The sequence below is a fragment of the Lissotriton vulgaris genome, chromosome 3_1 (assembly GCF_964263255.1).
Source record: "Lissotriton vulgaris chromosome 3_1, aLisVul1.2, whole genome shotgun sequence".
In the NCBI taxonomy this organism is placed as follows: domain Eukaryota; kingdom Metazoa; phylum Chordata; class Amphibia; order Caudata; family Salamandridae; genus Lissotriton; species Lissotriton vulgaris.
In genome coordinates, this window is record NC_141689.1 from 345,868,930 (window position 1) to 345,881,162 (window position 12,233).

Consider the following 12,233-nt stretch of genomic DNA (forward strand, 5'->3'; position numbering starts at 1 on the left):
TGAAGGGTCAACTGGATGCGTTCAAGTTGCCGGCTGGTGCGGCTTTAATCCAATACGTCGATGACTTATTGGTGGCTGCTGATACTCAGGACATTTGCAAAATTGCTACGGTGTCGTTGCTGCAACATCTCTGCGAGTTAAATCACAAGGTGTCACCTTCTAAACTCCAATATTGTTGTCAAGAAGTAACCTATTTAGGTCACTTATTGTCAAAGGAGGGAAGGCGGTTGACCCCAGAGAGAATTGCTGCAATTGCACGAATGGCTGTGCCAAAAACCCAAAGAGATGTGCGTGCCTTTCTAGGTATCACGTCGTACTGCAGGCAATGGATTCCTAATTTTTCATTGCTAGCAAAACCATTAGTGGCTCTTACGTGCAAGGATGTTTCGACTCCTTTACCATGGACGGAGGAATGTCAGAAAAGTTTTTCTGAATTACGTGCTTCATTGTGTTCGGCTCCTGTGTTAGGTACTCCTGACTATAGCAAGCCGTTTACATTATATGTTCACGAGAGAGAAGGCTGTGCGTTGAGTGTCTTAACGCAACCTTTTGGTGGTAAGCAACGTCCATGTGCATATTTTTCCTCGACCTTGGACCCAGTAGCTAGAGCATTGCCGAGTTGCTTGAGAGCAACAGCGGCAGCTGCGGTGTCCATCCGACAATCAGCAGGATTGGTCATGGATAATATGCTTACGGTGATGGTTCCGCATGCAGTCGACACTCTTTTGAATCGTACAAAAACTCAGCACTTGACGAGTGCGAGGTTGTCTGGGTACGAGTTGACGCTGTTGGCAAGCCACATTCAAATAAAACGTTGTAATGTCCTGAACCCGGCAACTTTGTTACCAATTAGCTCAGAGTCAGATGAAATAACAGAACACGATTGTTATTTGAGGACAGAGGAGGAAACAAAAGGTCGAGTGGACCTTAAAAACACCCCATTGGAAGACCCAGATGGAACACTGTATGTGGATGGTTCGTGTTTTAAGTTGCCGAATGGCGATGTGACTACTGCTTATGCTGTTGTAACGTTGAATACTGTTGTTGAGACTGCAAGATTGAATCAGAATTCTGCCCAAGCTGCAGAGCTGATCGCTCTCACTAGAGCGTGTGTACTAGCAAAAGGGAAACGTGTCAATGTGTTTACCGATAGCCAATACGCGTTTGGTGTTGCCCATAGTTTTGGACGACTGTGGAGAGAGAGAGGTTTTCTGACCTCGCATGGTACGAAGATTCAGCATGGCCAGCTTGTGAATGATCTCTTAGATGCACTTACGTTGCCTAAGCAGGTAGCGATTGTTAAATGCAGTGCGCATCGTAAGGTGACGGATGATGTTGGTCGTGGTAATGCGTTTGCGGATGAGATTGCTAAGGAGACTGCCCGGAACCTTAGCACTCGAATGTATGTGACGAGTCCGGTTAGGTGGCCTGCAGAGTCGGGTATGTGTGAAGACACTATTGAGAGTGTGAAAGAAATTCAGAAAGAGGCCACCGAGACTGAGAAGACGAAGTGGAAAGAGAGTACGGGAAAGCTGGATGCAAGTGGTTGTTGGATTGATTTATCGGATCAGAAAAGATGGATGTTGCCTGATGCGTATGTACTGGCCGTTGTGACAATGGCACATGGGTTAGCACATATTAGCGCGAAAGGTATTTGTAAACTACTGTTCCCTGTGTGGAAGAATGACGGTATCGCGAAATGTGCTGAACGTCTGGTCAAAAATTGTATGGTGTGTATGATGTACAATCCTGGCAAAGGAACCCCAACTCCTCCTGGCAGTTTTGCTCCTCCTTCATGTCCCTTTGAGGTGATTTAATTGGACTTCATCCATATGGAGCGATGCAATAACCTGAAATACGTTTTAGTAGTGGTTTGCGCATTCTCCCGATGGATCGAGGCCTATCCTCTCAAAGACAATACTGCTTTGTCTACTGCGAAAATCCTACTGAAGGAATACTTTCCTCGGTACGGAATGCCTAGAGTCGTGTGGTCAGATAACGGAAGTGAGTTTGTGGGAAGTGTGATGAAGAGTGTGTGTAAGGGCCTTGGAATTAATCAGAAATTCCATAGTGCCAATCATCCCCAGTCAGCTGGTTTGGTTGAAGGGTATAACGGCACCCTTAAACTGAAACTAGCAAAGATTCAGGCTACGACTGGTCTTTCGTGGCCTGACGCTTTACCTTTAGCATTACTGTCAACTAGGGCGACTGTACACTCCCGATTAGGGCTTAGCCCCTATGAAATAGTGTTCGGTCGTCCTGCTAATGTTTGGGGGGTTCCTAGGCCAGGTATGTTCTGTGATCTTGAGTATCCAATGCTGATCGATTATCTTCATGACTTGACTGCTAAACTGAGGTTAATTCACCAACAGGTTTACGACGCACTGCCGACGCAGACGGAGGGTCCAGGCCACCAGCTCCAGCCCGGAGATTGGGTGGTGACGCGCAACTTTTCGCGCAAGAACAATTTGGATCCGAGGTTCACTGGACCCTACCAGGTTCTCCTTGCCACGAGGACTGCTGTTCGTCTTGAGGGGCGGAAAAACTGGGTGCACGCCACCCACACCAAAAAGGTCCCTATCCCTTTGCCGGCAGACCCGTGGGTGAGGAGAGGCATTGCATCAACTGAAACCGAAGGATTGCCGGCGTTTGTACCTTTTAGCGACGCACAGCCTGTCGGAGAATCCTCAGTGCAGCAGAAAGACACTGTTGAACATTTGTCATCAAAAGACTCAAGACCAGAACATTCAACTGATCAGCAGGACGTTGTCTCTTCAAAGGATCCTTTGTTTGACGAGCAGACACGTCCTGGGAAAACCCGATACTTTTTGCGATCTAGCACTAAAGACTAATAAAAGATCCTGCTTTGCTTTATTGACAACTGCTCTAATCCCGTTTTCCGTGATCAGTTTGAACATTTGTATTATTGTGATTATTTTTGTATATATTCATTGAGCTTCGTTCCTTACACCTTTTTGCTTCCACAGCCGAGAGACATTGTTTTTGCATACATATATATTTGTACAATAAAGGCCGTAGGGCCGCGCGCGTACTTCCTTCTGGTTGGTAGGTCTTGACGCTAGGTTAAAGACCGTCGGTTCCTGGGAACTCCTAGGGATTGACTACTGCTACACAGAACGAAGTGCGTCAAGAAACGTTGCGGACGGTCGTAGGGAATGGCATTTTCGAAGCTGATGGATGTGGAAGAAGCTCAAGCTCGAAGATTCAAGCTGCAGCAACTTAGCCGTACGAAATGTTTTATATTCCAAGTATTTGTATTATTTTTGACTGTTTCTGCATTATTGGCGGGTGGGGTGTATTACATGATATCTTACTTCTTACCTTCTGCCATACCTACTCCTACCCCTGACCCTAAACTCACCTCCACTGCTTCTCCTCATTCTTTTCAAGTCTTACCTGAACACGAGCAGGCTAGACGTGCAGAATTCCGCAATAATTCCTTTATTCAGCTCCTTCACCAGCATCAGTTAGTGGTTAACACTACTAATTGTTGGGTGTGTGGGTTGATGCCACATACTATGGATAAGGGAATTCCATATCTGGTGTTACCGTACAGTTCCCAAGGGTCTGCTCGAGCATTTCAAACAATGTTTCGAAGCGTGCTAGGTTTCCACCCCATTCGAGAACCACGCTCTCCCTACTCTGGTCCTACTTCGTATCAAAAACCTTTGTCTATAGCAATAGAGGATTTAGATAGTGATATCTATGATCCCTCGCTTATTCCTGAAGAAGAGGTACAAGCTTACAGGGTCCTGAGTAGAGGCGAGTATAGTGTGTTCACTAGTGAAAAGCGGCTTAAAAGCTCACCTCCGATATGGGTCTTACCCCACATTGGTAATTTTTGTCTAATGGGTCGTGGTCGAAGATCGAAAACCCGACTTGGAGAGAGTGCTTGCACTGAAAATTACATTCTGCCGATGGTCTCGTCCCCTGTGTTTCTGGCTGCCAAGGGTACATACTTTATCTGCCATGATCGTGCATACGCATGGTTGCCCGCTGACTTCATGGGCTCATGCTTCATCGCAAATTTGTTGCCTCCGACGTTTACCGTAGATGCAGATTATCACAAGACTAGAGTTGTGAGAGGCGTAATTAGCGAAGAGGACACTGCCGGTCAAGAGGCAGGAGACTTTTTCAAGGGTTTCCTCCCGTTTTGGGGAAGAATGGTTAATAGTAGGAACCTGAGACAGTTGACTCGAGTGGTAGAATCGACAGCTAACATTACTGCCAGTGCCCTTGGTAATATCACCACAGAACTTCAGGCGGATAGACTCATGACGTTACAAAACCGTATGGTTTTAGACGTGATCTTAGCAGATCGTGGTGGGGTATGTAAGGTGATCCATTCGAGCTGCTGCATTTTCATTCCTGATAACGCTCCGACCGTTTATCAAGCCATCTCGAAGTTGCATAAGATCTCCGAATCCATACACGTGGATGTAGGGGATTGGACGCTACTTGGGTGGTTTTGGGGCCTGATGTCGACTTGGGGTTGGAAGATTCTGATGATCGTCGGGGTTGTTGTGGCGTTCCTGTTCACGTGTTGCCTTTGTGTGCAATGCGGCCCTGCCTTATGTGGCCTTTGTGCTACAACGTGTATGAGACAGCCGCATGTTACCAAGGGAACTCGGTCGGACAGAGCTATGCTACAGCAACATCTAGATGGTCTGATGAATATCGAGTATGATTCCGACTAGCGCTTGCCTACATGAGGGCAAAAGGAGCGTCTGAGGTTCCGTGACAATTGTTAGTGGTGTTTTCGACTCGCACGAATATGGTCGAGTCTGGTATCTATGAACCGCAAATGACGAGTTTAGTAAGTGTGCGCAGTTTCGCTGTACTAACTCAAACCGTTCGTTTGTTATGTGGGTTTTTCATCTGTACCCACGGGTTCCATCTTAGATACGTCATCCATTTTGTCTCTTGCCCTCAAGTAGCCAGCGAACGGACGTTGTCCGCTTCGCGACCCTGGGACTCCCAAGATATTTGCGGAAGACACATGTCTTTTGTAAGTGTCTTTATGATGAGGGGGATGATACTGTAAGGCAGATGGCCCCGCTCGAGGCTCATCTCGCCGTGCCGGTTTATTGTCTTAGCCGTGCATCTCATTAGGCACGTCCCTTTGATGCCTGTATCTCGTGTCTCTCGATACCTCCCTTTTACACCCTTTCCGATTTCCCCACTGTCTCCGTCTTCCTCTACACCTGTTCTTGTTCCTATTTTTATTTGTTTTATTGCCGATTGGAATGCACTAATGTTGGGAAGATGGGTTTTTACGGTTGGGAACCGCCAAATGTTTCCGCACTTATGTTCCGGGCCTTGTGTGTATCAAAGTGACCAAAGCGACCCCTCTGGGGGATAATTATGGGAACCGGGTCATAAACTTTTGTGTTCAATGTAACTCTATGGGATAACCATGTATAAAAGGAGCGATCCGCAGAACCAATTTGAAGCAGACGCTCTGAACTACACTTGTTGTACTTCCGTGATTTCTGTGTTTCCCTGCAGCAAATAAACCTTGAATCTTTGACGCCGAAGGAAGTGTCCCGTGTCTCTGTGATTCGTACGCCGGAGCAAGTTACCCACGAAGGTTTCAGGTGTTGTGCCCTGGCACCGCTGGGTTCTAAATAACCCAGTCCTTCAACAGGGCTTCGCCACTGTGGTGGAAAAAGTAGACGGGATGACATCTAGGCTGGATGCCCTAGTACATAAGGTAGACCGGCACGAAGAACGTATAACGTCAACGGAACAGCGAATCTCAGATAATGACGACATCACCTCATCCCACACCACGCAATTAGCCCGCATGGACAACCTGCTCCGACTCATAGCAGCTAAGAATGAGGACTTGGAAGCCCGTAGCCGAAGCAACAACATACGCATCACGGGCATTCCGGAATCCACAGACACGGGCAAAATGGAACTCTATGTGGAGAAGCTCCTCAAAGGATCGGTGGGGGAGGATGCGTTTTCACCTCAATTCATTATCGAGCAGGCGCACAGATCATTGGCTCCTGTCCCCAAGCCCGGAATGCCGCCTAGACCAATTATCGCCAAATTATTGAACTATCGTGACTGAGATGTAGCACTGAGAGCAGTCCGGACTCAACAAATCCTACACTACAATGGTATTACGTTCTCCATATATCCTGACTTAACTCCTCTAGTGCAGGAGGAGCGACGCAAGTTCCAAAAGTGCGGAGACTTAATTGACAGGGAAGGGCGCTACGCCCTATTATGGGGGCGGCTGGGCCTTGACACATTTACATTCATTAATTGCTATGCTCCTAACCTTGATATGCCTGCATTCTTTACTACACTCTGGGGCAAAATCTTGGACGTTGCATATGCGTATTCCTGGGTGGGATAGCCCTAGGCCGCAATGGAGGCTACAGCCGGCGGCACTATTGGACAATTTGTTCCGCGTCGAACTAGGAGAGGAAATAGCAGCTTTCTTCCCCAGGAACAAGGGATCAGTAGAATCGGTCGAACACATCTGGGAGGCTTTTAAAGTCACTATAAGGGGATACTGCATATCCAAAAGTTTTGGGGTTCCACAAGACATTCAAAACACTATTCACACACTAGACAGGGAACTGAGGGCTTTGGAACTTCGGATGGTGGATGACGATAGTCCTGACATACACGTGGAGTTCAGAGACAAATTGTCAAAATACGAAGAAGAAGCAAATAGGGAAACAAAATTCCGGGGAAAACACTGGCAGGCTAGAAAGTACTGTGAGGGTGACAGACCAGGAAAGGCGCTTGCGGTGCTGACGCGTGCTCCACGTGACCGCAACATGGTTCTAGAACTCACTGACTGTCAGGGGCACGCAATTAGGGACTCGGAATAACTGCTCAAAGCCTTTACGTCTCATTATCATACACTTTACACCACTGACACTGCTGCCGACGTACCATACGCTGACTTTCTGGGCGATGTAGCACTCTGCTGGCTCAGTGATTGTGATAGAGCCTTTCTAGCAGCCCCCTTCGAACTAGAGGAAATTCGCGAGGCCATCATGTCGCTGAAGAACGGTAAAGCGCCTGGACTGGATGGAATCCCCGCCGAATTTTATAAAGCGTACATAGACATCATGGCCCCTGTCCTCCGAGAGGTTTACCAGGAGTTGTTAAACGATGGCATCCTCCCTGGCTCCATGCGGGAGGAGGTCATTACCTCGCTCTTGAAACCTGGCAAGGATCCTAGCTTCTGCAGCTCTTACCGCCCACTCTCCCTCTTAAACTGTGATGTCAAAATCCTTGCGAAAGTTTTAGCCACTCAGCTGTCCCTCCTGATGACTAGGATTGTCTTGCCTGATCAATCTGGATTTGTTTCGGGTCGGTCTACCTCTCATAACCTACGCACCTTGTTTTCCCTGCTTCGTACGGTTCACCCTGACTTACCAGTAGCGGCGGTCTTCCTAGATGCCACCAAGGCATTCGACTCGGTCGAATGGCCTTACCTGTTTTCAGTCCTGGCGAGCATGGGTTTCCCAAAGCTCTTTATCTCCTGGGTCCAACTACTCTACACGCAGCCAATGGCGAAAGTCCTCATTAACGGTCGCCTTTCACACTCCATTGTCATCACCATAGGCACACGTCAGGGGTGCCCATTATCTCCCCTCTTCTGTGCGATTGCGGTCGAGCCCCTTGCCTGTAAACTTCGTCAGCTGCATCGAGATGGTGCGATACAATGCTTTCAGCGTCAGATCGATGTGTCTTTATACCCTGACGACATAACGCTCTATTTCAAACACCCTGATCTAAACCTTCATCCCCTGCTGCGAGAGTTTGTAGTATTCGGAAGAATGTCGGGAGTGCACAAAAATTGGTCCAAGTCGCAATTCTACCCCCTCACTGATGTGGTCACCGACTTTCCCCTCGATTACCCTCTTGAGTGGTGTTGGACGGATCTCCGATACCTAGGTATACAGATCTCTCGCGACAAAGATGAAACTCTGCGCTCTAATTATGGAGTAGCAATCACGAAACTCACAGCTGCAGTGGACCGCTGGATCACCCTACCACTCTCCATGGCGGGCAGGGCGTCCCTTATCAAAATGATAGTTCTACCCCGATTCCTATACCTCTTTCTCAATATCCCCTACTTTCCGGGAGCTTTTTTCTTTAAAACCTTAAAGTCGGAACTATGTCGATTATTCTGGGGAGGTAAGGGTCCGTGGTTAAAATGGTCCACGCTGATCCAGCCATACGATAAGGGTGGCTTCGATATCCCTGACCTTGAGGCATATTATCAATGTGCGCAGGCACATTATACTTATCATTGGCTGGTCCCCACACCCTTCATGCCTCAACTTGCAGTGGAGGATTGGATCGTGCATCCCATACCGCTTAATGGCCTACTCCATTGTCCGGAATCATTGATACTGACGTCGAAAACCTCCGTCTCCTGCACACTGGATGCATGGCGCCGCATAGCCAAGAGGATGTCCTGCTGCCTACCGTACTCACCTAAACTGCCACTGACGTATCACCCTAAACTTGCACTACTGCAGGAACGAGGCTTTCGCATGCTTTGTGAATGCGTGCAAATCACCTGTTGGGGCGGTCTCTTCTCGAACGGCAAGTTCAGACCTGCCGAGCTGTTCTTTGCCTCCCACGATCGCACTCCCCTCGATGTGTTTTACTATCTACGCCTACGCCAGGGGATGTAGGACATCCTGCCTGAGTTCCCTGATGAACCTGAAATCCTGCCCCCACTTCACTTTCTGCTATGCTCACAAGATGGGGCACACTTAGTCTCTGGCCTATATCGCCAGCTCAGGACTAATGCTCCGATGCCTGAGGCAGGAGCTCGAGCACACTGGAGCGCTGACCTGGCCACCGAGCTCAATGACGAACAATGGCAATATTGCTGCACTCTTACGGCCCGAATATCAGCCAGCAGTAGACTCAAGATAATACACTACAAATTCCTGCAGTGATTGTACTATACCCAGGTAAAAAAACACAGATTTCGGTTGGCTGATAACGACAGGTGTGAGCGCTGCCATGCCGAGCACGCGGGCTTCCTGCACCTTACGTGGGAGTGCCCTCCTGTCCATCTCTACTGGCAACAGGTGGCTGACGCACTCACTGCAATGACTAAAGAACCCATACCTATGGAGCCACTACTTATGCTACTTGGGCACACGCCACACATCCCAAAATCCTGCAAAAAATTAGTAGATACTTCATTGCTCTTGGCAAAAAGACGAGTGGCATGTCGTTGGGGCCGAGGCAGAGCACCTAAATTCAAGGACTGGCTGGCGGACATGACTTACTGTCAGGAACAGCATATCACCTTCACTGAATTGTTACCGATCCCGAATCAACCTAAAGATATTTGGGGCCCGTTGGTCGGCTATCTGCTTGCCTAGGCAGATGGCGACAATAATCCGGAGGGAGGACTTATTAGCGATTAACGATACTGTTGACATTCAGAGACAAGAGACAATGCCTGTCGACACATACACCTCTTACCTTCTACGGACCCAGTACGCCACCCCAAACATCTCACTATATTTCGCTAGCTTGCACAAGGCACCTTTACATGCTATCAATGGACACTGCATTCACAAAAACTACTGCTGGGCCCTCATACACTACATGGTTCCATTGCGGTGCTCATACCATACATCCGCATCACCATACTTGATGATGCCCCATAGTGCCGCACTTTGTGCTCTGACTATTAAGGTATCACTGTATGTCAATGAAGATCATTGATACATACACTAATCTGTCGACTCGAAACTCCACTTCCAAGTGTGTTTACAAGACCTCACAGTTTTGTTTAATGTTGGAGAATGATAAAAACGAAAAAGTTGTTCTACTGCTGTGACTTATCAGGTATACTTTTGCACTAGATACAGGACACTTACCAAATGATAATATCATACGCCACCGGGATCTCCGGGATGCCGGTACAAAGGCTGTGTCATACCATCTACAACATCTTTATCAATACGAATAACACGCTGCCGGCCCCAGGGTTATAGGCGCATAAAGCAGTGTACTGTATGAAAAATGCAATAAAGCAGTTCGAACACCAAGAAGCACTAGTGATAGGCTAGGACATCAAAACACTAGAAGTAACGACAGCCATCAAGAGCCTTAAAGACCACAAAGGACCGGGACCAGACGGGTATACTGCACCATTCTATAAATCCTTCCAAGACCAACTAGCACCAATATTAACGAAAGTCTTTAACCACTTCGGAATGAAAGGGGAAGTCACTGAGACTTTGTCTCAGGCCAACATCATAGTCATCCCCAAAGAAGGCAAAGACGCACAATGGCCAAAAAACTACCGGCCAATTTCACTGATTAACCTAGACTGCAAAATATACGCCAAAATACTAGCTACAAGATTGCTCCCTCAGCTAATAGGAAACACACAGGTAGGATACATGAAAACACGAATGTCAAGCGACAATACAAGACTCCTCTGTCAAATCACAGAGCACTGCTCGAACTCACATAACTCGGCAGTCGCAATAACGCTAGATGCAGAAAAGGCCTTCAACAGAGTCTCCTGGCACTTCCTAGAACAATGCATGCAGGCATACAAGCTGGGAGACAATTTCATAAAGAAGGTCATGGCCCTTTAGAAAAACCGCAAAGCACAGATCGCTATTAACGGCACAACCTTAACCCCTTTCAACCTACAGAGAGGGACCAGGCAGTCTGCCCACTATCCCCACTGCTGTTCCTATTAGCATTAGAACCACTGATCATAGACATCATCACGAACAAGAACATAGCGGGCATAACAATATACAAAACCACAGCCAAATTAGCCGCCTATGCAGATGATTTACTAATCACAACAGAGAACCCAGCCAAGTCAATACCCACTCTCATTATTTATTTATTTATTTAAAATATTTATAGAGCGCGACTGTCACCTGGCAGGTATCCTGGCGCTGTTGGCTACTCCTAGAGGTTCTTAGACGGGGGTTGAACTGTGGTTGGGGGTTTAAAGGGACGGAGGAAAGAGCCAGGTTTTAATTCGTTTTCTGAAGGGAAGGAGGTGAGGGATTTGACGAATATCGACAGGCAGACTGTTCCACAGCTTGGCAGCAGCTACTCTGAACGATCTTCCCCCAGTCCTGGCCTTCTTACATCTGGGCACTTTCACAAGGCAGGCAGTTGTGGACCTACGTGTTCTGGTGGGAGTATACCACGAGAACAGACGTTGGAGAGGCCTGGGTCCGGCACCGTGTAGTGCCTTAAAGACCAGGCAAAGGGCTTTAAAGGCAATGCGTTGCTTTAACGGCAGCCAGTGCAGCTCGGCCAGTGCTGCAGTGGCCGAGGATCTCCTGGTCCACCCAAGGGCCAATTTGGCTGCTGCCGACTGAACTCGTTGGAGTCTGTCCAATAGTGTCACAGGGGATTCAAACAGCAGCGCATTACAATAGTCTAGGCGACTAAGAATAGTGCACCTGACTATCAGTGCTCGAGCAGAAGGTGGTAGTAGAGGCAGGACTTTGCGCAATGAGCGCATAAGGCCTGAGCAGGTAGCGACTGTTCTTGAAACCTGCGTTTCCATGCTTAGTTGGTGGTTAAGCATGACGCCCAGGTTGCGAACACTGGTGACCGGTGGCGGGTTGTTAGAGTTTTCCGGGGGCCAGAACTCAGCAGGCAGAGGGCGCGGTATACGGCTCGCAGGGCAGAACAGAACCTCGGTTTTCGAGGAGCTAAACTGGAGGGAGTTTCTGTGCAGCCAGCTTGCGGTGTCTCCTAGACAGTTGTGGAAAGCTTCTAAGGGGATGGAATCTTCGCCCTCCCAAGAAAGAAGGAGCTGAGTGTCGTCCGCGTAGTTTACTGTGGTCATGTTGTGTGATTTAATTAGAGTGACCAAAGGTTTCAAGTAAACATTAAATAATATCAGGCTGATGGAGGAGCCCTGAGGAACACCGTGAGGGACAGGGGAGAAGGCCGATTGGAAAGGGGGGAGGGATACAGCCTGTTTTCTGTCACTGAGGTAAGAGTGGAACCAGATCAGGGCCGTACCGTCGATCCCTGCCTCTCTCAGCCGCTCGAGCAGAATCCCATGGTTGACAGTATCGAATGCGGCAGACAGGTCTAATAGGATCAAGGCCACAGCTTGGCCCCTGTCTGCGCGCATTCGAAGCTCCTCCATGGTGGTGAGCACAGCGGTTTCGGTGCCATGGGCTGGGCGAAAACCAAATTGGAATTCGTCC